The following is a 23,646-nucleotide window of genomic DNA, read 5'->3' on the forward strand; positions in this document are numbered from 1 at the left end:
GTAGAGGGGCTTAAAAGTAGGGCATTTGCACACACTGATTTTTCATCCTAGTGATCATCTTATTGACAGGCATTGCTTCAGCTGGACAGTTTTCTCTCTGTGTTCAGGCCTGTTGGTAAGTGGCATCCCGAGGGCAGATTCCACTCTTATCCCCACCTGACAACTCACTCATTGCTGATTTTTAAAATTCCCAGGTACACCTTGTTTGTTTCTCTCTTGTCTCCTTCCGTCAACCCCACTACCTATCCTTACTCTTGCTCCTCAAAAAACAAAACAAAACAAAACAAAACAAAACAAAACAAAACAAAACAAAACAACACACAGCCTCCCTGGGTTGTCTGGCTATAGAAGTTATTCATGCTTTTTTTAAGAGAAGTCAAGAAATACCTTCCTGTTGTTCTGAATGAAATAGCTTACAAAGGCCCGCCAGATCCCAAATTTAGGAGGCGAGGGTGCCCAAGGAGTGACACACTAAATTTACACACTAGATTTACACACTAAATCTTCAGCTTCCACCTCCCTCCACAGACAATGGGAAGGAAAATCATGGAGGGTTGGCAGCCCCAGAGCCAAGTTACCACGTGACATTGACAGCTGCAGAATTGCACCTATTGATTGTGGTGTAGGAGCGAATCTTCCATCAACCTTTAATTGAGCTGATTCCCAAATAGAACAGGGTCAGCTTTTGCTGTGCTGCTGAGTCTAAATAGCTGTGACCAAGCTCTGGTTGATATCTCTTTAACAGACCCTCATTTGGAAACTTTTTCACATTCTGTGTGTTCTAGAACATTGGACCTTGGTCGAGAGGGTTCATCAGAATCACTGAGGGAAGTGGTTAATCCTAGAGAAGATGGTGCCTCATGCCAGTTATCTCTGATTCAGTGTCTGGACAGGAGGCTGGGTAATTGTATTTTTAATAAGCTACTTTTTAAAAAAAAAAATTTTTTTTTTAACGTTTATTTATTTTTTTGGGACAGAGAGAGACAGAGCATGAACGGGGGAGGGGCAGAGAGAGAGGGAGACACAGAATCAGAAACAGGCTCCAGGCTCTGAGCTATCAGCCCAGAGCCCGACGCGGGGCTCGAACTCACGGACCACGAGATCGTGACCTGGCTGAAGTCGGACGCTTAACCGACTGCGCCACCCAGGTGCCCCAATAAGCTACTTTTTAAAGGCGATTCTAATGAGTACCCAGAAACTTCTGGAGGATTCCATCACAAATTAAGAGACATAGTGACCAAGTGAAGGAGACAAAGAAATGCTGAAATTGTGAAATAATCATATCACATCTTGTTCTGTGGGAGGGAATATGGCTGCATGGATGTGAAGAGAAGTACATTAACACTCTTTTTGTGTGATTTTCAAGTGTAAGGACATTGCTCTTGCTCTTTTCTATTGCTGTGTTGCTTGCTTCATTTCAAGGAACAATTGGACTTTCTTGGAGGGGTCTATCATTTAGATACAGCTTCCCCTCAGACTCCATTAGGAGGGACACTCCCCAGCCATCACTGCGGACCTGTTGGTGAATCTGGCATTCACTGAAAGAATAAATTGGATTTCATTACATGATACTGTATAATGTAGGGTGACCTCCTCCCATTGTTATGTTGGGTGGATGCTCAGACAGTTCTGATTTTGATTTCCTGGTAATTGCTTCCTCATGGATTCAGCCTTTAAAAAAAATTATTTTTTATTTTTTTAGTCCCAAACAGATGCCTCCACCGATCCCTTATTGCCATTCTCAGCCTCCCTCAAAGCCTGACTTGTTCCTTAATGAATCCGCCGCACACTGAGCTGTGGCCAAGGAAAATCAAGAGGCCATTCCATCAAAATATCCGTGATGGAAAAGCCTGTTCTCATTCTGAACTTGTGTTTCACTTCTGTCCCACCTGACCTGGAGGGTCTGCCGCGGGGGTTATGGGAGGACATTTGAACCCTGGCTACTGTTAAAATGTCCTCATTCCAGTGACTCTACTTTGTTTACATTCCTGCTCTGCTTTGCCTTTGAAGCTGCTCCTTATTGGTGGATTGGCGGAGACTTATGGCTCCCATACATTTTAAGGCTGCATTCCCCAGAGTTTGCCCCAGCGATGGAGACCTGCACTTTGTCTTTTAAGCAGATAAAAAGAGAGGTCAGTCAGAAGTAATTCCCCTACTCCTCGTATAAACAATTTAACTGCTGCAGCAACATACTTGCTTGGAATTACTCCCTCAGATTCAATTCCCTTTTCCTGCTCCACTTGTAAAAATGGTTAGTGTCCTCTATAAACTGCAGCTCACCAAGGTGCAAGGCTTGCTGTGCGGTTGTAGAATAAATGTTAATCTAATACAGGTTACTAGGTCAAATGCAATCACAGGCTTGTGGGAAAAGCTTAATACTGTTCTGCTTCTTCTAACACAGTAAACCTGGATATTATATGATAGGTTAAACACCAGTGAACCATGGCAAGAATTTTCTTGAAAGTAGGATTTAGTACAAAGGAAACTACATTGAAATGGTGACCTAGGATTGACTTTGCTCTCCAAGAGAGCATTCTGAGATGCTGAAGTGCACTGTGAAAACGGACTCCTTACAAATGTGATGTTCTAGAATTCCTTGCTCAGGGGATGAATGCCAGTTGGAGCAGCTGTGACACATCTAAAGGTTTCATATGTTGTCAACTATGACTTCCATTCCCCCTCATTCCCCAAAAATTCATGAGTGCAGATACACACACACGCTTACACCCACACACAAACTTTTCTTCTCAAATGTGAATGTGGCATTGGATGGCCTTTAGAATTTGGGTCCCAAGTTGAACATCTAGTAAACACAGTGTCAGGAGTGCGGAGCATATGTGGGCAAACTGCCTTGAGAAGACTGTATACAGATCTTCTTAGTGGCGGTGGACTCCACACTATTTTATGTGGATGTTAGTGCTGTTAAGTGTTCCCAGCCTGTATTTGTGATCAAATGCCAGAGCCGAGATCTACATATGCTAGCAGATGTATAATAAATGCTTAAGTAAATGAACATCAGGTTTTAGGGGAGCTGTAAAGTCTGGTTTGTGGGGCCACTTAGGTTCTGTCCTTCATGGCGACAGGGGACTAAGCCAGGACAAACTTGGTAAAGTCTTGTGGGGGGTCTTCGGGGAGGATGCACCGAAACTCTCATCATTAGCATCGTAGTGGCAGTGCAGGTTCTCCTCTTCACTTCCTACCGAAACCCCATTCAATGAGCAATCACAGCCAGAAAAGGAGCCCTTTCACACAGACTGGAACCCACTTCTCCTCCTGAAAGCAGCTGGGTGTCTGCTTTGTGTCTTCTTTTGGCTCTTAAGGAAAGTTCTAACCAGGCTCCAGGAAATTGTTTGATTTGTGAAAAATATATTTGTGCATTTACAAATGTGACCTAGCTCTCAAGTGATTAAGCTAGATCATTTAGCATGTTAGCTGAGTTAGTGTGTAGACATTTGATAAAAGGCCTCTTGCTGCTTGGGTTTGCACGTTAGATGATTGAATTAATCAGGTGATACATTCCTGGATGGTTATGAAATTCTCATGAAAGTCACTGCAGGCATGTATGCGACCCTTAGGAAAACTGCATAAATGAATAGGTGTAGGGTGGATGTAGATTTTGGTGAAATGCATTTTTTAAGTTCTATAAAAGTAATAAAGATTTTTAGGAAACAAACCCAGCGAACTGGATTTCATTACTGAACTCGGTTGTTGGCAGGAATGGAAGAGACCTTATATGGTTCGTTTTTGTGCGATGGCTCTGCATGGCTGTCCTCTCTGGCCAGCCTGTCCTAATCACCACTCCTGCAGTCCATCCCCCACCCCTTTTTTTGTGCTGTGAGCAGGCAGCAAGCCACTAGGACTCAGAAAAGGTGGCTGGAGGGAGGCAGCTGAAATGGACTCTCATTCAGATAGTTTCCCTGCAGCTGGTATTAGAGCTAGTTCCTTCGACAGAAATGGGGACCCCAAGGGCCTCCATTGATTGGGAAATGTCAAACACATAATACATAGATGACTTAAAATGCCCTAGGCTCCTTTTCTCTCTTTACTACAGACTGAATGGTCAGGTTTCTCTGCCTCTTTAGGACTCCATTTTCTCCCAAGTTTTTCTTTGAAAAGATGTAAAGGGGAAAATGTACCTTTCTCCATAGCTTCTGTGTATGCATTGAGCATAGAATGTTGGCAAGACCTATGCTGTGGCATGCTTTCTGTAGGAGTTTGATACACAAGCATTATATTGGGGATGTACATAATCCTTCAAATGGGTAGAAGCCAAGCTGGCAAGTTTTTAGGCAATGGCTTGCTCAGGATGAAAATGCCAAAGAATGGAATATCTTCTTAGGCTGCCATTGGCAAGTTCAGAATGGAGACTGGCCTCTATAAAGATGTCTTTTCTGTGAGTGAACATGGCCTTAGGGGTCAAATGAAGTTTTGCTCCTTCTTGGCTGTGTGACCTGAGACTACCTAAGCACTTTGTGCCTCAGTTTCCTCAGCTGCAAAATAGGAGTGATATCTAACTTCCCCTTTGTACCTTTATGACAAGTAGGGTGGTCATGGGCCTTGGACATGCTGCCCTGTTTGCAGCAACAGGTCATCACCTTTCTTGTTTCCCTCAGGCTCCTGTTTCACTGCATTTTTTGACAGTCTTGAAGGCCTGAGCATTTTGCTCCTACCCTTTGGACTTTTTCTGACTTTAGGTGTTTCTGACTTTTCCTAGGGACACCTTTGCCCTCCTTCCTGTCCACACTCTCCATCAGCTGACTGGCTTGGGTGGGTGATTCAGGTGTCTCTCCACAGGGCTTGCGGATGTCAAATGGTGGATTGTGCGTGAAACATCTAATAGTGGGTAATAGATAATTCTTTGTCCTCCTTCGTTCCCTTCCCTTTCCCAAGAAATGCTGTCAATTACCAGATGAGGCAATTTGGGACATCACTTAAAAATCTCTGCGTTTGTGGATAATAGGTATAATAATGCCCATTCCACCGGGTTAGGGGAAGAGTCAATGAGATTAATAGAGGTTAGGAAGTCCAAATCCTGTTATCTTCCACCAAAAGTCAAGGCCCCTCAGCCAAACCCAGGGATAGGATTTGAGAATCAGAACCATCCAAGTGGTAGCTATCAGGTCTGACTTACCCAGTAGACACAGTACATACAGAGCCTAGGGTGCATGATACTTTTAAAGACCCATGAAAATGTCTTAGTTTCTTTCTATGCCAGAAGGAAAAAGGTAAACTTTTAGAGTGAAGGAAGTTTTAAAATACATAATATTAATAAATGCATTTTATAACAATGCAGTTGTAAAATACAACCCTTAATAGTTTTTGTTTATGGAGGAAGGCAAAAGTGTCCCCAAGGCCTATGAAGGTCATATGCGGCCATGACTTACTTCATGAGACTTGAAAGTCTCAATGGCTAATGCACATGTCACCCTTTTGACAGAAATTCCTATATTTTTTAAAATGTTTATTTATTTTTGAAAGAGAGGGAAAGAGAGAGACCACGAGCAGGAAAGAGTTAGACCACGAGCAGGAGAGGGGCAGAGAGAGAGAGAGAGAGAGAGAGACAGACAGAAGATCTGAAGTGGGCTCTGTGCTGATAGCAGAGAGCTTGATGCAGGGTCGAAACTCACAAACCATGAGATCACGACCTGAGACAAAGTCGGGCGCTTAACCAACTGAGCCACCCAGGTGCCCCAGAGATTCCTATCTTTTTTCATGCATTCAGAAGGAAGTTCCTCACAGATGAGCAAAAATGCTTAATGCTGGTCACTCTAAGTGAAGGGAACTGGTAACAGTCACCAAAACAAAAATGTGTTTCTTCTCCATACCAGAGGGCAATTGTAGGTAAGGAGACCCAGCCTCTGAATGGAGAAAAGTCTAACTATTTCTATTTGTACTTGATTTTCTATAACCAGAGAACAGATGTGGGATGTATTGGCCATCAGGTCTAGAAAGTTCTGGGATTGGGAAAAGTATGAGCAGTTTTGACAAATGTAGAATTACATGGAAATCCAGGATTCATCATGCATTGACTCCTCGGCCACACAACTTCCAGGATACAGGGAATACAAATGCATTTAGCTCCCATTAAATAAGAGGCGAGAAAACCAGACGTTCCTTCACTGAAATTACTTCCCTGAGTATAGGGATCAAACAGGACTCACAATCAGGGAGTCAGAATATGTTCTTTAAACCTTCAAATTACTGCAAATGAGGTGCAAGCCTCTGTCCTTACTCTGTGCCCTTTCTGCCTTGTTTTAAATCCTCTGGAGGGGTGATTTTCCTCCAGACAATTACATCCCATCCCTCAGAGAAGGATGGCTACTGTGTGTAAAGTCATTCCAGCTAAGCACTATGGGCTCTAATTTCATCACAACATTATGAAACTGATCAGTTTCTTTGTATAAAATCTTAAAAGGGCTCTATGGACTCTTTAAGCCAAAAAAGGGCTTTTGAAAGCAGTTCAGGAAATTGCCAGCATGGAAGCGATTTCCACATGTGTCTCTCAATATTGCAATCTCTCCCTTTAGGTGTTGATCTTTCCTAGACTGTAATAAGAAATGAAAGAACAGCTTATTTTTCCTTTTAAAAAGAGGCACAATTAAAAAAAAAAAAAGTCCCCAAGAATCTTGTATGTGGGAATGACATGCAGACCATTAGCTTTCTTTCCTTGGCTTTCAGGCTGATCTGTATTCTCAATTTGCTATAAGTATTCCATTCCATCTAGGTCAGGAAGAATTACTTGTGTGTAACTGAAGTGGAGTGTGGATTTTAAGCAGAGCATGTGATCCTAAGAATGCAGAAAGATGGTATAAATTTGCATCTTCTTAAGAGGAACCCTGTCTAAAAACACTGAAACCATTTTAATCTAATAAAACAAAAAGGGAAGAGATGGAAATTCCATCCGAAGACTTCACACAACCTTTTCATTTCATTTGAGTAAAGAATCTGTCCAGCTGTTAAATGCCTTTGAGGGAGATTTTTTAAATTGTAGTGCACACTAAAATGGAAGGTTAATACCATGCTTTGGAGACAAGGGGAGCAGCTTCTATTTCTGGGTAATGAGTCATGCCCTTCTTCCTGAAGACCTTTCAGAAGTGAGAGTTGAAGTTACCTGTGGGCTAGAGAGGCCATTGCTCCAGGAAGGCCTGTGTCATCAATGAAGACACACAACACGTATCCTTCGGGACATCTGAGTCCCTTTGATGCCCTGCCATGGAGTACAATCTTGGCCTCCTCCTAGCAGGGTTGATGATTATTTACTGGAAACTGACTTGTGGCTCATTTTGTGGTATTTCTTAAGCTGCTGCTTTTGAATTTATATGAGTGTTAGCCTTGGTCTTTTTCCTTCTTCTCTCACTTTGCCACTGGGCCATGCAACCCACATGGAATTGGATTTCTTGGAACAGATTTGCTGTCGATTGATGCTCATGCTTTGTCTTCAACTCAATTTCATGTGTCAGAACCTTAGGGTGACATATACGAATGAATAGGCAAATTGCACTTAGTACTCTTCTGGCAAGTTATCTGAGAACTTCAGGGTAATTGCTTAAAGAGAGTTTTTACTCTTAAAGCTGGTCCTAAGCATTCAAGTTAGTTCAACTTCACAAATATTTTTGAGCATCCACTGAGTGAAGATCTATGACAGGTGCCATAGGGATAGAAAGATGTAGGAGATATGGTTTGTCCCTCAAGGACTTTGCAATCAGGAAGGGAAGACAGAGAGTATGGAAGAACTCTAGTACATGAGATACTCACCATACTATCATATAGACTGTGGAGCCCTGCAGAGAGTTACGAGTGGGGAATAGGTGTTGTTGGGATTGAAAGGTGAGAAGAGTTTTATCATGTAGAGGGGATAAGAGGTGAGGGCATTTGGAGCAAAAGGTATAGGAATAAAGAAACATAGAAGAGTAAACCATCACTGTGTTTGTGTGTGTGTGTGTGTGTGTGTGTGTGTGTGTGTGTGTGTGTCTGCGTGTGTGTGTAGAAGGGAAGTACAGGATACTGCAGACCTTGCATGCTGGATGCTGCTAGAGATACAAAGACAAATCAGGCTCCATGGCCTCCCAATCTAAGGACTTAGTGTGGAAAACAGGCATATGCGTAAATAACTTTAATGGATAATAGACTGTGAGAGAGACTAGGAGAGAAGCATATGCCATACTCTGTGTGCATCTCAAAGAGAAATTTAGGAAGGAAGAGTTTAATGGGACATAACATGATTAGATCCAGGGAGTAAGATAGAAAAGTCAAAGTTGACTTCTGCATTTCAAAGACCGTACTCTGAATGATGGAATAATAGACACAACAGGTTTTGCTCCTTGTTCAGATAAAATTTATGACTTTTTTCTCTGATTCAAGATAAGCACATACTATAGTTTTAGTCACAGTTTGATGTATTGAGTTGTCTGATGTTCTCATAAATGCAAATAAAAACTGAAGTCTGCCAAAAAGGAAGACAATCTACTCTTGCACTGGCCTCAAACCCTATATGCAAATAGGTACCTTCTGAAATGAGTGCCATACAACACGTATGAAGGGTCAATGTATTTGCAAGTAAGTAAGGGGATGGAATAGAAGTGGTGAATTTAAAACTCAGAGGAGTTATCTATCCAAATCCCTAATATTTGGGAAAGTCTCACAAATATATTTTCTTCCAGTTACTGTTGGAATGGCTGAAGAGAGATGGCTTGGTGGGCTGTGGATGTGGAAGGGAATGATCTGTATGTCAGGTTTGGATAAGCTACAGCTCTAAAGGATGGGAGACGGGAAAATGTATATAATATGCATAATGTCTTGAGAAGAATGGAAGCGGGGTTGAGTCTGAGAAGGTGGCTAAGGGCTATCATTTACTGAGCATTTATAGTTTGTCAGCACGACTCTAGCCACATTATGCTACTAGCTCACTTGAAAGATCATAATAACCTTACACAGTAGATTTTATTATTATATTTACTTTACAGATGAATAAACTGAGGCATTAAGATTAAATAACTTGCCAAGACACACAACTCTAAGTGGGTGGTACCCAGAGTCTTTGCACTTAATCCTTTTGTCAAAATAAGTCTTAATAACAGAAGGCAAGAGAAGAGAAATATTTGACCTTAGGGTGTTCCTGTATAAAATTATCTTTTGTTTTGATTTGGGGAAAAGAAATACATAAAACCTTGTTAAATTTCCTGGGGGAAAGGACTGAATCAGAGAATCATAATTTTAGAATTTTCAAGAACCACGATCTATTGTCATTCATGACGATTTCTCATTTTTTGGTTAAGGAAATTGAGACTGAGAATCAATTAAAATGATCTCATGTTTGCTGGAGGTTAAGAACATACCCAGCACACTGCTGTCTAGTGAGGCAGAATGATGCTTGCCAGCTTGTTGACATGAGCACACGTGGGCAAGGACCACGAAGTAAAGATCAAACATCTTAACACAGGGCTCTGGCTCTGGAAGAGAGCCTTATAACATGAGAGGGTCTACTTGACTTTCTAGGGAAGCAAAGTAGAAGTCCAGTGGGCTTTTGACCCAACTTTCAAGTGAAGTGTTCACACTCTCCTAAGGTGCTCTGATTGGTTGTCCAGTCTTGGCCACCGGAAGACCAGAAATGATACTCCTTTCTTTTTCCATAAATTTACTTCTAATAAATTCTCAGTGTACAATATAGACTCTGTGTTGGCTGGCAACTTGCTTTTCTCAACAAATCCAATACACTTTGGCGTTCATTTGATGGTTGAAGTCCTTATCAAGTCTGTCTGAAAGTGTATGAGGAGGGTTTGCAAAGTGGCAAGGTGTCTGGCAGATAACCTTGTGCTGGCTTCAAGTTCAGACTCCACAATGACTTGCAAGTGGTATAACCTTGGGCAGGATTCTTTACCTCCTTAAGTCTCAATTTTCTCATGTTTAAATGAGTGAAATAATAATCCCTGTATCATAGGGTTCTGTGGAGGATTAAATGAGCCAATACAGATAAAGGGCTTAGCACTTGCCTGGCTCATAATGAGAATTCAATATGTCTTAGCTAATTACAACAAACAAAATAAATTCTTTATAAACTTGTATTGTGTAAATTCATCGTTATTGAAAATATAAATTACAGTAAGATATAATGAGTCTATTATAATTATAGTAAGATAGAGTTACCAAGTTTTTTACTGCAAAAGGCAAACTTCTTTTTTTAAATTGAGTTTCCAAACTGAGAGTCCCTCTCAGTAGGGCAGGTAACTGGTAACAAGTGGTCATTTTTTAGAAAACCTTTTATGGAGACTACTGTGTTGTTCAAAGTCAGTCATGTGAAGACTTCTGTGAAAAATCTCTTCCAGAATTTAGAGTTAGGGAAAGACTTTCTCCCGCTGACATCTTTCGTACGTTGGAAAAGGAAAGCCACTCCCAGTCCTGCTCGTTTTGCTTTGACTGTCAATGCCTTGGTGCTAAGTTTTTATGTTCTGTTGCAGAAAGGTAGGTTAGCATGAATTTGCTTTTTCTTTTGTCTTATTACTCATTTTAGTGTTTTCTTTTTCAGTTTTATGATTTTGGTGCCTGATATTTTAAGTTTTCTCAAAACTCTTTTGTAAGCTGGAGGAGAGAAATGTAAGTAAATACCATAAAATAATATCACGTGGGTGGTTTTTCTTATAAACACACCCTCTGCCCAATTCTACACACCTGGTTTGCAGTGCTTTTTATTTGACCCAAAGTCCAATCAAAGTGGCAAAGTTGACTTTTATATAAACACTTATTTTATGCTTTAATAGAACAGGCTATGAAAGTCCTACCCTCACAGGCATTTAATTTCAGTGGGGAAGGGGTCTTACAAAGGACTAGAGGTAAAGATTGTTTTGTGGACTAACTGACCAGGTGGGGACATAACTTGCTAATGAGCCAAAGCAGTTAATAATCATAAAAAAAAAGGACAAATTACCAAACAAAAACAGCAGTTAACATTTCTAGTATATTTTAAAAAGCACCCTCATATACCATGACTTATTTGTCCTGTCAGCCCTGCAAGTAGGAAGCCTTACTTTCAGCTTCATTTTAGATGAGAAAACTAAGGCTCAGTTATGGTAACAGACACGCCCCAGATCTCACAGGAAGTAGCGGATCTTAATTCAAAATCCTGGGTTCTGCTTACTAGTCCAGGCTGCCTCCCTAAGGCCTAACCTCATGAGTACAACAAGGAAAGTTCTCTTTTAACCTCTGGCCCTGTGTCCAAAGGTTTGTTCAGTAGAGGACAGGGAGCAGCAAAGAGTTCTAAGTTAGCAATAATTATCTTTCAAAATATCATATGACTTCACTCATACGAGGACTTGAAGATACAAAACAGATGAACATAAGGGAAGGGAAGCAAAAATAATATAAAAACAGGGAGGGGAACAAAACATAAGAGACTCTTAAATATGGAAAACAAACAGAGGGTTACTGGAAGGGTTGTGGGAAGGAGATGGGCCAAATGGGTAAGGGGCATTAAGGAATATACTCCTGAAATCATTGTTGTACTATATGCTAACTAACTGGGATGTAAATTAAAAAAAATAAATAAAACTTAAAAAAGAATTGTCTTTCATATATACTCCATCGAGGTTTTTCTTTTTCTTGCCTACAACTAGAGATACTTAAAATCAATCTCCTCTTAGTTGGGGGAGGTTTTTGGCAAAGAAATTTGTGCAGTAGCAGTTAGCCAGGCCTACCTGTGTTAGAGTCACATTTGCCCCAAACTCCTGTACTTTCATGGGTCTGAGCAATGAGGAGGTTGATATCTACAGCTGTAGAGCCACAGCTGTGGATTCTGCATAAGGCAGATCATGAGTCTTGATGAATTTTTCATGTCTGAACTGAGAGTCTTTGCTATTGGGTAAAACAGAAAGCGACCCGTGTAAGTTAGACTCCATGCAGGAAGAGTCACCCACACCAGAAGGTGGGATTTCCTGGATACCTAGGACAGCCTCTAGGCAGAGTTCATCAAACATCTGATGAGGAGGGATGGGTAGCTAGACTTGATTAGAACTGGTTTTACCGACATGTGAATTGTATTTTATGCATGAATGAACTGTTTGGTGGTGGTATGTGGTACATTTCTTCATGTGAGTTTACTTTTTCCAGAACCTTTCCTTTTGTTATCATTATAAAGCACTGAGTTGTAAGAACTCCTCAGGTATTGATATGGCGAAGTCACTGATGGGGTGGACCTGTCCACCTCCCTGGTTAGCAGAGTGGGCTGACAGATCAACGGAACTCTCAATAGTCTGTGCCTGTTTCCACTTGGATATGCCACTGCTTGCCATCAATAAGGCAGTATTTTCTTGAAGATTCCATTTGAAGATTGCTCAGAATGTTTTCTTCTGGAGAGCGTGTTTCCTTTTCATAGTCTTGCCTGACACATGGAAATGAACATGTCTATGCATTTCTCTTTAACATATCCTAAATTTTCAGAGTTAGAACTTCTAAGGTCTCATTTGAAGATCAGCCTCATTTTCCAAATAGGCCAGTAGGAGTTTCAGTGGGCAATGTGAAGTTTGAATGATCTTGTCTTTCTGGAAAACTTAACATTTTGTTTTGTTTGCTCCAGGCGCACCCCTCCCCAAACCACATTCTTTTCTTTTTAGCTTATGAGAGAACAAAAGTCCTATCAGGAGTAACGAAACCACCTGAACCATTCTTTTTATATTTCCAGAAATAGTTTATGGGGCCACTGAAAGATGTTGATGCTATCTTTTTAATATTCTGAGAAATAATCCTATTAAACAAAAAACAAGGGAAACTGTTATGCCCACAAAGCGGAATTACCCAAAGCCGACTGGCAGGGGTCGAATTACTTTTCAAAACCGTAGCTGTATGCTGCTTCTATCGCTCCATCTAGGGCTTGGTGAATGAGCAATAATTTGTGGATTCTGCTCATCTCTCTTTGCGAACTTTGTTCTGTGGAATTAGATACAACTTTGACAAATTAGAAAAGGCCTCCCTGCGCCCGCTGTCCCCAGAGTAACACAGTCCACTGATTGTGTGCTGGGCTTCTGAAGTCTGGCCGTGTCAGGCCATCAGCAGCAGCCCCGCCACCAGAGTACGCTTTTTAATAAGCAGGTCTGTCAGCACCGGGTTCTTCGGATCTTCCGACCTCTCCTTAATCCTTAGGACGCACTGACTTTCGTCTCTGTTTCACTTATGGCAGAAGGCCCTGTGCCGGGAAAGAAATATCTTCTTTGTTTACACCATATAGGCAACAAAATTAACCTTTGAGATTAACTGTAAGTGAGTGAGGATCATGTTTTATCTTTCCCTGGGACAAGGGGTAGAGATTAACACGTGCATAAAGGGAGTGAGCATGTACACGCGTGTGCATGCATGTGCACATCCCTCCTCCATTCACATCATAGCCCCAAAGAACTTTCTGCTCCTGTTCTCTCTCTCTTTCTTTTCTTTCTTTTTTTTTTTTTTTTCTTTCCACATAGGGTTTATTCTGCGCTGGATAGACCTAGTAAATGGTATTCCAGTTTTTTCTAATCTTTCATTCCATTTCAACTCTTAGAGAAAGGAGAAGCATATGAAACATCAACATATTAAATGACGCCCAGTAGGCCTATGGATAAAAACTTATCTTCGGCTAAAGACATGGGATCATCTCCTTTCCCAGTGGAATTCTTTGGCCCAGTAGAGGTAAACATTGTCTCAGTGTACAGCAAGAACGATAAATGATTCACAAAGATAGAGGAAAGTGTCTCTTTACTGGTTTACATGTCAATGTATTCATGTTTAATAGTGCCAGATGGGAGAGTTGTGGTTCTCCAAGATACAGGGAATACTAGCCTGGTAAATACTTCTTTCCTTTGGGCTTCCCACCCTGCAAACACAAACTAACAGGAAAAATGAGAGATCTTATTCATATTCATTTCTAATTTATTATGTTTCAACTGCAGTTTGACCAATTACACTTGCGGAACATTTTTTAGGAGTTGACATAAACATCAAAAACAACAGTTATGAGCAAAATTTGTCCTGGGGAGAGAATGGAAGCCAGCTGCCTCAATATAGATGTTATTCTTGATCTCTGGAAATGTCTAAAGGGTAGGACAAGATGAGGTCAAGCATTAGGTGATTTCTGACCTATGGAAAGCCCAGAAATGGACCTCAGATGTCCACTGTGTGCTGCTGACAGCATAGGAACCACCCATTCTGCTGCGTGCTCTCCATTTTTGATGGGGTCTTAACCTTCAAAAACCAGCTCAATAATGACAAGGAATCACCACCACCATGGTGACTAAATCCAGGCACCCTACTTATGGCTCCTGTCTCCATTTCTTGAAGTTGCTGAAATGTCTGGGACTTAATAGGGTAGTGATTCATTCTGGCCACAGCCATTTCTTAAAGCCAACAGTTCTATTAGAAACATATTATGATCCCAGTTTCTTCATATTTAGTTGGATTCTATGGAATTTGATTACTTTTATAATTTTGTTGCCTTTCATCAAACAGGATGATTTTCTGCTGGTTTCAGTTCTATGCTCTCTCCCTCTCCTCTCTCTCTCCCTCTCTTTTTTAATAAACAGAACAAAATAAAGTGACATGTCAGCACAGAGAAATTTTATTTTTCACTCAACAGTGGCAGTGACCATAACAATTAAATAGAAGAGAAAAGGGACTTTGTTGTAGGTGCACAGTTGAGGTTATGCAAAATGGAGCAATAAGCAGGTCAGTTGCCAGGGAGCCCATGATAGAACCGCCGGTGTTTCAGGGGAATGAAAAGAGCATGTGTGTTGGGATCCCCAGTCTCCCCATTATCATCATCTTGAGCCAGGTACTTAACGTGTGCTGCGTTAGTTTTGGCTGAGGAAAGTGCTTGCAGGAAGCGGTTTTTTAAGTTTCCTTGATATCTCTGGGAGGTAATAAAGATCTCTATTTACAAATAATGCACTTTCTGCAAAGTGCCTTTGTGTGGGCATTGCACACCCTAGCAAAACGAGAGAGGTTCTTTGTTTTGCCTTGGTGGGAAGCGCAACAGTTGAGTCTGCAGGATGCCTGGTTTGCAGCCAAACCTTTTCCTTTCTGGGTGTGTGACACTGTTCAAGTCATTTAACCTCTCTGTTCCTCTGTATTATTATTTCTGGAATGGATTTAATAACGATGTAGGGATCCCCGAGGGACCAGCAGATGAAAGGACAGCACTTTATTTCCTGGCTGTCTTGTATCCTTTGAGATGCTGCCAAGTGTCACCTTCTGAGCAAAGCCTTCCTGGACCCCTGGGGGGCTGGGGGACCCCCCCCCGTCCAGCTCACTGAGAACACTTATCATACTACATGCAACGCTGAGTTTATGTGGCTTTTCCACCACTCGCCTGCTGTAAGCTCCTTGTAGGTAGGAACGGTGATTCTCATCTTGTAGCAAATGAAACAGAGCCCAGCCCAATGGCTGGTCCACAGCAGGTGCTGTAAAGACAGTCGAATAATGGACAAATTGAACTCTATCATTAAAAAAGTGCTCAGAGGGATATTAGATTTGCTAATGTCTGTATATCAGCTCCACGTGGCAATGTACGTTGAGGCAAATTTGTAAAACTTTAACTCAGGTTTTACACATTCTTACAGTAGAATTCCTTAAATGTTCACAAAATCTAAGGAAACTAAAAGTAAAAGATCTTTGTTGGAAAAAGGTTTGGAGTGCCATTTCTCTCTCCAACTTGCTCATATGAAATAAGCGCAAGAGTGTAAGAGTAATGACTGACTACTGGGGGGAAGGTAAGACTCTGGTAAAACCTTGGATTATATAATCACACGAGTTGTGCCCAGTATTCCCTGTCTGACCTGCAGAATAGTGCATGTTTTTATCTGTATAAGGTGAAATGAAAAAATACGTGAGGCAGCTCTTGTTGGTGTGTCAACCTGGCAGGCAAAAAAAAAAAAAAAAAAAAAAAAAAAAACCTAAAAAACAAACAAACAAACAAAAAACAATAGAAGATATATTTTGGATTTTCCAGAAGTGAGGACAAATCTGTAAAGCTAAACTGACTCTCTCAACACACATGACCACTGTGATAACACTCATCGGAGGAAAAGATGGCATGTTTTTTCTCTCTCATCTGTTCCTGTCTTCCTTCCCCTCACATCCGGTATTTTATAATAAAATTTCCAACAGATATGGGCTGTTCAACAGTCACTAGCAATACATTGATTAATTATGTGTGCCAGACTTTCAGTATATAATTAAGCTAAACAAAACTGCATTAAAGTAATATGAATAATTTGACTTCAAGCCACAAAAACAAGGAAACTGAGTGAAAGCAGAATCTCTGACCTCATTCACTTCAGCATATTGTAGGAGACAAAAATGTAATCAGAGTTATAAATCACATAGCTGCCACAGTATGACGATGGAGAAAGGAAATTGTTCTGACCTTTGTTGGGAAGAGTTTCAAAGGTAGAAATTAAAGTGCACATTTTGTTCATTTCACAAAATTCTTTAACTGGGAAATATGATGAACAAAAAATACCCTTTCCTTACTTAAGGGGGTAATGACTATTTTTGTTATTTTTAAGAATGTCATTTGATTGCATTTTCTTCAGTATGCCTTATACATGACACGTTTACAGTGCCTCAAAAGTATTTCATGTTTATATGCTTTCACTGTCTCTGACACCAAAATTCAGAGAATAAAGTATATTATGTATCTACAAAAAAGGAATTAATCCTTAATAACCTTCCCCCCCCCATTATAAAAGTGATATTTATTCACTGTGGACAAATTTGGAAAATGCAAAAAAAAAGTATATAGAAAAGAAAATAAATTGCATTCATAATTCTACTACGTTAAGAATTCTGAGGTAACCACAGTTAATACCTGCTTCCTTCCAGTTTGTAGCATGTGTGAGTATGTGTGGAGTCAAGGATCATCATGCCGTGTATACACTTTGGGACCTGCTTCTTTCACTTCACAATATTTCACAAGCATTTTTCCATTTCATAAAATATTCTACAGAAATCAGATTTTCAGTTGTTTAATAGAATCCTATCATATGGATAAATCATACTTTATTTAACAAAGTTAATGTTTTTAACAACACGATTTTTAATTATTATTTTAAAAGAGCAAAACCCTTGGATGAGCAACTCTATGCATAACTCTGTATGCATGTTTCTGATTGTTGCTTTCCATGAAATTCCAAAAGGGCTTCCTTCAGTAAAGGATATGAGCATATTTAAGCCTTGTTCCATCATATCCAGGATTCATCCATAAAGGCTGAGCCCCTTGCATCCTCAGCTCTAATGGATGAGCCACGTGACCACCCCTGAAAGAGGACATTCTTAAAAGAGGATGTCCTTTGAAACCTAAGGAGTGGGGGGAGGGAGTGGAATCATAAGGTGCAAGGGTGAAAATCTTTCCTTATGTTCCTCTACACACAAACAGCAATAGCAGAAAAGAAAGAGGGAAAAAGATTGTGAAAAATGGGAAAGGCCATCTGAATATAAACTATTTATTTTATTAAAACCTATCTGTGAGGTTTGGCACCCTATTTAGAGTGAGTATCCAATTAATCTGTCACTGACATACCAGAAAGAAGTTCCAAGTTGCAGAGATGCTGACCAACCAACTTAAATGAACCAAAGCACCAGAGGGCTGTGTGTATCCACTCACCCAGTGAATGGGTATCTTCACCGGTAGTAGATTTTATTCAAAATGCTACCCATTCTCTTTTCTGAGAACTGCTCTCCCACTCAGTCCATGGGGTTTCGCACCTACCGACTGTGTTTGTACCCTTGCCATGGCTGATTAGACTGGCTGGCTCAAGCTAGGTTGGCTGGAGATACTCCTAAAGATAGTAAGTTAGTCTCTTATATAGGTTGATATTCCTTTGGTTGCAAGGACTAGAAGATTGGACTTATACTGTCTTAAATATAAAGGGGTATTGTTGATTTCTGTTCTCAAACTGTTCTAGGAGAGATTTAGGCTGCAGGAGTGATTTGGTCAAGGACTCAAATGATGTCAGTAGGATCCAAGTCTTGGCTTTCTTCCTCTCAGTTGGCTTGACCCTCAAGCTGGCTCCCCTCATGGTTGTAAAAATGACAAAGCAGTCCCAAGTTCACATTCTCACTCAGGCCCCAGGAAAAAGAGTGAGTTTGTGTCCTAGCTTTCTACATAAATCTGTGGATTCATTTTAACTGGACCTATTTAGTTGTGCTTTTCCTGAACCAGCTATTGGCCAGGGCAGTGAAATCCACTGGTTGATTGAGCTGACTTGATTTTCCCTCTGGAGCTAGAGGTAAGGTCCATCCCTCATGCACTACATTGCTTGGGAATTGGAATACTGTAAGGAAGAGGGAAATACATCCCCCAGAGGAAATTAACAAGTATATACTAGCACTTCCCATGTAGTTACGACTCTAACTTACACAGTTGGGGGTAATAAGGGCTAATTCTCCCAAAAGGGTTGGGCAGCAGTAAAGAGAGAAGAAGAAAGCAGGTGGAACAGAGAAGCAGGGAGGAGGTGAGGAGAGGATGTTGATGGATTATCCTACTTATTCTAATTAGAATTCTAATTATTTCTACTAGTCCTTTCCTGTGGTCTAGTTCTATTCCTGCCCACTGTTCCTTGAGAAACCCCCATATCCTTATAATAAATTCCGCTTTTGCTCAAGTTTTTTTAAGTTGTTACCTACAACCACATTTACACCAATAGTGGCTTCTAGAACATTCCCAACCTACTGCCGAGGACTGCCTGCCTTTATTGCTTCCTTTGCCTTAGATGTAGGCCTTCCATTTGGTAGTTCTTTTCCTTCTTTTAAAGGTGTTTTGGATTAAATGTGGCTACCAGGAACAGGGAGCAGTAAGAGTTGACCATGAACCTAAGACAGGCTGGCCGTAGTTTATTGGGCCCATTTGATATGGGTTTAGGGAAGACATTTGACTCCATTTACTTAACAGATGTTTATCAGTTCTCTCAACAGAAATGTTGCAAAAATCTTCAAAGGAGCCTTTCTTTGCCTCCCTCTCCCCACACCTTGGATGCGATGTTCAGTGAAATATGTTGACTTTTTTTTTCTTTACAAAACCCATAAAAATGTCCTGGTTGACATGCAATGTTGTGACAAGCCCTAGTAGATTGTGTCAATCATGTTGCTTTATGTTACATTAAGTGACATATTGTAATGTGATTGATACAACATGGGATGACACATCATAATGCAAAATATCATCTGGAAAATGTAGAAAAACAACAGAAGACTTGAAGTCACTTTTACTTTCTAATTCTTCAAATAAGATAGAGGAAAATCTTTCATTCCTCAGGATAGTTACCTGGGAAATGTTTAGGTCTTGTGGGGGTTTCAGTGGTGCTCTTTTCCTTTGTGATTAACAGGTGATAGTGGAAAACACTTGCATTCTTTGGGGACTGATAAACTCTGAGTTTGGATGGAATGTCTCTAACCCTTTCTGGAGCCCCTTAGTAACAATATCTGTTCTTCACATTAATATTGCCTTTATAGATTTTATATAAAAGGATTCCACCTTCCTCTACCCTAGTTAATATTCTCCTCTTTAAAATCTCTGATAAGGGCACCTGGGTGGCTAAGTCGGTTAAGCACCTGACTTAGGTCAGGTCATGATCTCATGCTTCATGAGTTCAATCCCCACATCGGGTTCTGTGCTAACAGGTCAGAACTTGGAGCCTGCTTCAGATTCTGTTTCTCCCTCTCTCTCTCTCTCTCTCTCTCTGCCCCTCCTCCACTTGCATTCTCTCTCTCTCTCTCTAAAATAGCAATCATTAAAAAAATTGAAAAAAGTCTCTGATATTTTTCTCTTGTTCTACAAAGTCTTGAGGAAAAAAATTGCCTTTTCAGATTTCACTGTGAGGTCATTGAGGGTTTTTTAGTATATCTTTGAAAAATTTTACTGTAGCTCCAGAGTCTTACACAGTTTCTGTTACATAGTAACACTTAATAAGTGTTTGTTGGGGGCGCCTGGGTGGCTCAGTTGGTTGAGCGTCCAGCTTCGGCTCAGGTCATGACCTCATGGTTTGTGAGTTAGAGCCTTGCATCGGGCTCTGTGCTGACAGCTCAGGGCCTGGAGCCTGCTTCGGATTCTGTGTCTCCCTCTTTCTCTGCTCCTCCCCTGCTCACACTCCGTCTTTCTCTCAAAAATAAATAAAGATTAAAAGAATTTTAAAAAAGTCAAAAAAAAATTAAAAAAAATTAGTGTTTGTTGAATGACTTACTGAAGAATGTTCATCTTTAATTATACTTAATTGCATTTATTGAGTGACATTTAATCACATATAGTGAAATTCCATGTATTAGTTTCCTAGGGCTTCTGTAACAGAGTGCCACAAATTTGGTGGCTTACAACAGAAATGTATTCTTTCACAGTTCTGGAGGACAGAAGTCTGAAACAAGGTGTCAGTAGGGCCATACTCCCTCTGAAGGCTTTAGAGGAAGATCCTTCTTTGCTTCTTCTAGCTTTTGGTGGCTTTGGGGTTCCTTAGTTTGTGGCTGCCTACCTCCAATCTCTGCTTTCATCTTCATATGGCCTTCTCTTCTGTGTCTTCTTCTCTTCTTAGAAGCACACTTGTCATTAAATATAGGGCCCACTTGGATAATCTCGAGGTGGATGATAGCTTCTTAAGACTTTCAGCTTAAGAAGCTGAAGGTCTTCTGCAGAGACCCCTTTCTCCAAGTAAGATTACATTTATAGGTTCCTGATGGGCATATCTTTTGGAGAGGGGCCATCATTCAACCTGGAATATACCAATTAAAAAAAATGAGGTGGGGCATGTTGGGGAATTACCATTTTTTTGGTTAATGGTTGCATACAATACCTTTTTAATCTATGTTTAAAATCTCTCTGTTTACTTCCGTGTCTCAGTAATTATGGTATTATAAAGATAATTATGTATTTCTTTAATAATGGATACCTTTATAATATCAAAGTTCCCAATCTGAATGTGAATTTGCACTAATAATTGAAGATATAGAGGATTGTAAAAGCTGAGATGAATGTGTAGACCTCAATATAATATAGACTCTAAAGTCCTTTAAAAACAAGCCAACTAACCACACCGCTTCCCTGAATGTGCTGTGAGATGTATGTGATTTGTCTTCTGAATGTGAGCAGAATCTAAGGAGAGATTCTGGCTAGTTGAGGATTTTGAGTAAGCAAGCCCATTAGAGTTTCCTTAAATGTGAATTCCATCCCTGTTATCTCCCCTTCTGCCTATATCCACTTGCAGACATAGGAGTTCATAGAGGTGAGAAGCGAGTGTTTGGCGCCACCAGGGAAGGTCTTGGGAGAGAGGTAATGTAATAAGAGGACAGGCCATTGATAGAAGAAGGTGTGGCCTCACAGTTTGCCTCCGGGCCACCAAGTGCACACTTCTAGAGAGCTCTTATCCTCCAAGTAATGTGGGGTCAGACCCTTAGAACCAGGCACCTCTGAGTCATGGAGACAAATAGGCCCTCTGGTCTTCATTCTGATAGCAAGACAGGATCACCATAGACGCATAGTAACTTTTCCTCTCTTTGTTCAATATCTTGTGGCTGCATAGAGTAATTTAATAAATCAAAATCGTCTCTTTCAATTTTCATTGTGGCTACATTGGTGTTCTTTTGAATGGAGTTCAATTATTGGGATGGCATATATTACTTTGAATCATTTTACAGCTCAATCAATACACACATCTTCATAATAAATATCGATGTTCTTTGGATGCCTATGCTAGTGTCGCACATATTCAGCATGGCTGTTAGGATCCAGGCAGCTCTGGGTAATTAATATTTTTATTTTATTCTTTCATTGAACTCTGTCACTCATATCTGCATTGTGGCCCTTCCAGAAGGGAAGAGAAATGCTGAAACAAACAGAATCCTCCAGAAATCCATTACACTAAAAACACCGAAGTTTGAGAACTAAAATTTGCTGTGGAACTCCGCTGCTATAGAATAAACACATTCAACTCAATAGGGAACACAAAGAGCCTACCTGCTATTAGTCTTTGTAAATGACCAGCCAAAAAGAAGTAGAACGGTTTTCCTAACAGGTTTAGAAAAGGAAAAATCTTAACTCAACTGAATCCTCCTACAAATACCAAAGGCCTCTAGCTGGGAAAACAAAGATACCTGGTGAGTGGCTGTTAAAGGTGCAGTGAAATCTGAATATCTGATATGCCAAGGATCATGATCACAACATTTACTAACTAAGATTCTTATACAATCTTATATTTAATCATATTCTTACAGTCAGATATAATCAGTGATTTATTTGAAACTTCAGTACATAGTGAATTACTGTTGAGTAGATGGTAACGTGTTTGAATTTCTAAAATATTTTGGTTTCTAGTAAGAATTCAGCCCCAGTCTACAGTATCTACAGTGAAGGCATTGGGTCTCACCTCCATCTTCACGAATGAAGAGTCACTAGACTGCTAATCCATGGGTTCCCTCCCAGGGGGCTCATGTAATCTCTGGTATTTGTATTTTAATCATGATATACATACTATATTTATCCATTTATTTTTTTGTTTTTGTTTTTTCTTATTTTTTAATATGAAATTTATTGTCAAATTGGTTTCCATACAACACCCAGTGCTCATCCCAACAGGTGCCCTCCTCAATGCCCATCACCCACCCTCCCCTCCCTCCCACCCCCCATCAACCCTCAGTTTATTCTCAGTTTTTAAGAGTCTCTTATGCTTTGGCTCTCTCCCTCTCTAACTTTTTTTTTCTCCTTCCCCTCCCCCATGGTCTGTTAAGTTTCTCAGGATCCACATAAGAGTGAAAACATATGGTATCTGTCTTTCTCTGTATGACTAGGAATTTACCCAAGGGATACAGGAATGCTGATGCATAGGGGCACTTGTACCCCAATGTTTATAGCAGCACTTTCAGCAATAGAAAAATTATGGAAGGAGCCTAAATGTCCATCAACTGGGCGCCTGCGTGGTTCAATCAGTTGAGCGTCCCACTTCGGCTCAGGTCATGATCTCGCGGTCTGTGGGTTTGAGCCCCACGTCGGGCTCTGTGTTGACAGCTCGGAGCCTGGAGGCTGCTTCGGATTCTGTGTCTCCCTCTCTCTCTGCCCCTCTCCCACTCATGCTCTGCCTCTCTCTTTCTGTCAAAAATAAATAAACATTAAAAAAAATTTAAAATAAATGTCCATCAACTGATGAATGGATAAAGAAATTGTGGTTTATATACACAATGGGATACTACTTGGCAATGAGAAAGAATGAAATATGGCCTTTTGTAGCCACGTGGATGGAACTGGAGAGTGTTATATTTACCCATTTAAAAGCAAACACCTAGATGCTCTTATTTTTGTTGTTAACTCTTTGGAACTCAGAGCATTGACAAAATCATCTGAGTGGGGGAGAAAGATGAGCGATAAATAGTTTTCAGTTAGGGCCCAAGGCTAAATTATGGGACAAGAAGGATTGTGTTCTTTTGTTTCGTAGTATGGAAGGTTAGTCCCAAATGCTGGAAAACAGATGTGCCCTTTCATTTTGAGTGCCTAGTGTGTATACTCAGAGAGGTATTCTTTTTTAACGTTTATTTATTTATTTTAAGAGGGAGGGAGAGAAAATAAGAAAGAGCATGTGAGCCACTGTGCGTGTGAGCGGCAGCACAGCGGCACAGAGAGAGGGAGAGAGGGAATCCCAAGCAGGCCCCACACTC

At 40.6% G+C, this 23,646-nt stretch overlaps 1 long non-coding RNA gene across 1 annotated transcript in view; it reads left to right on the forward strand.

Annotated features, from left to right (window-relative positions):
- LOC121019084 (uncharacterized) overlaps nt 1-23,646 on the forward strand; it is a 266,048-nt gene that overhangs the window by 234,436 nt on the left and 7,966 nt on the right. The window contains exon 3 of the long non-coding RNA XR_005785438.1: nt 10,523-10,590. This is a non-coding gene — a long non-coding RNA (uncharacterized LOC121019084). The remainder of the gene's footprint in view (nt 1-10,522; nt 10,591-23,646) is intronic.

Source organism: Herpailurus yagouaroundi, unplaced genomic scaffold (assembly GCF_014898765.1).
Source record: "Herpailurus yagouaroundi ecotype Mexico unplaced genomic scaffold, PumYag 221, whole genome shotgun sequence".
Lineage (NCBI taxonomy): Eukaryota > Metazoa > Chordata > Mammalia > Carnivora > Felidae > Herpailurus > Herpailurus yagouaroundi.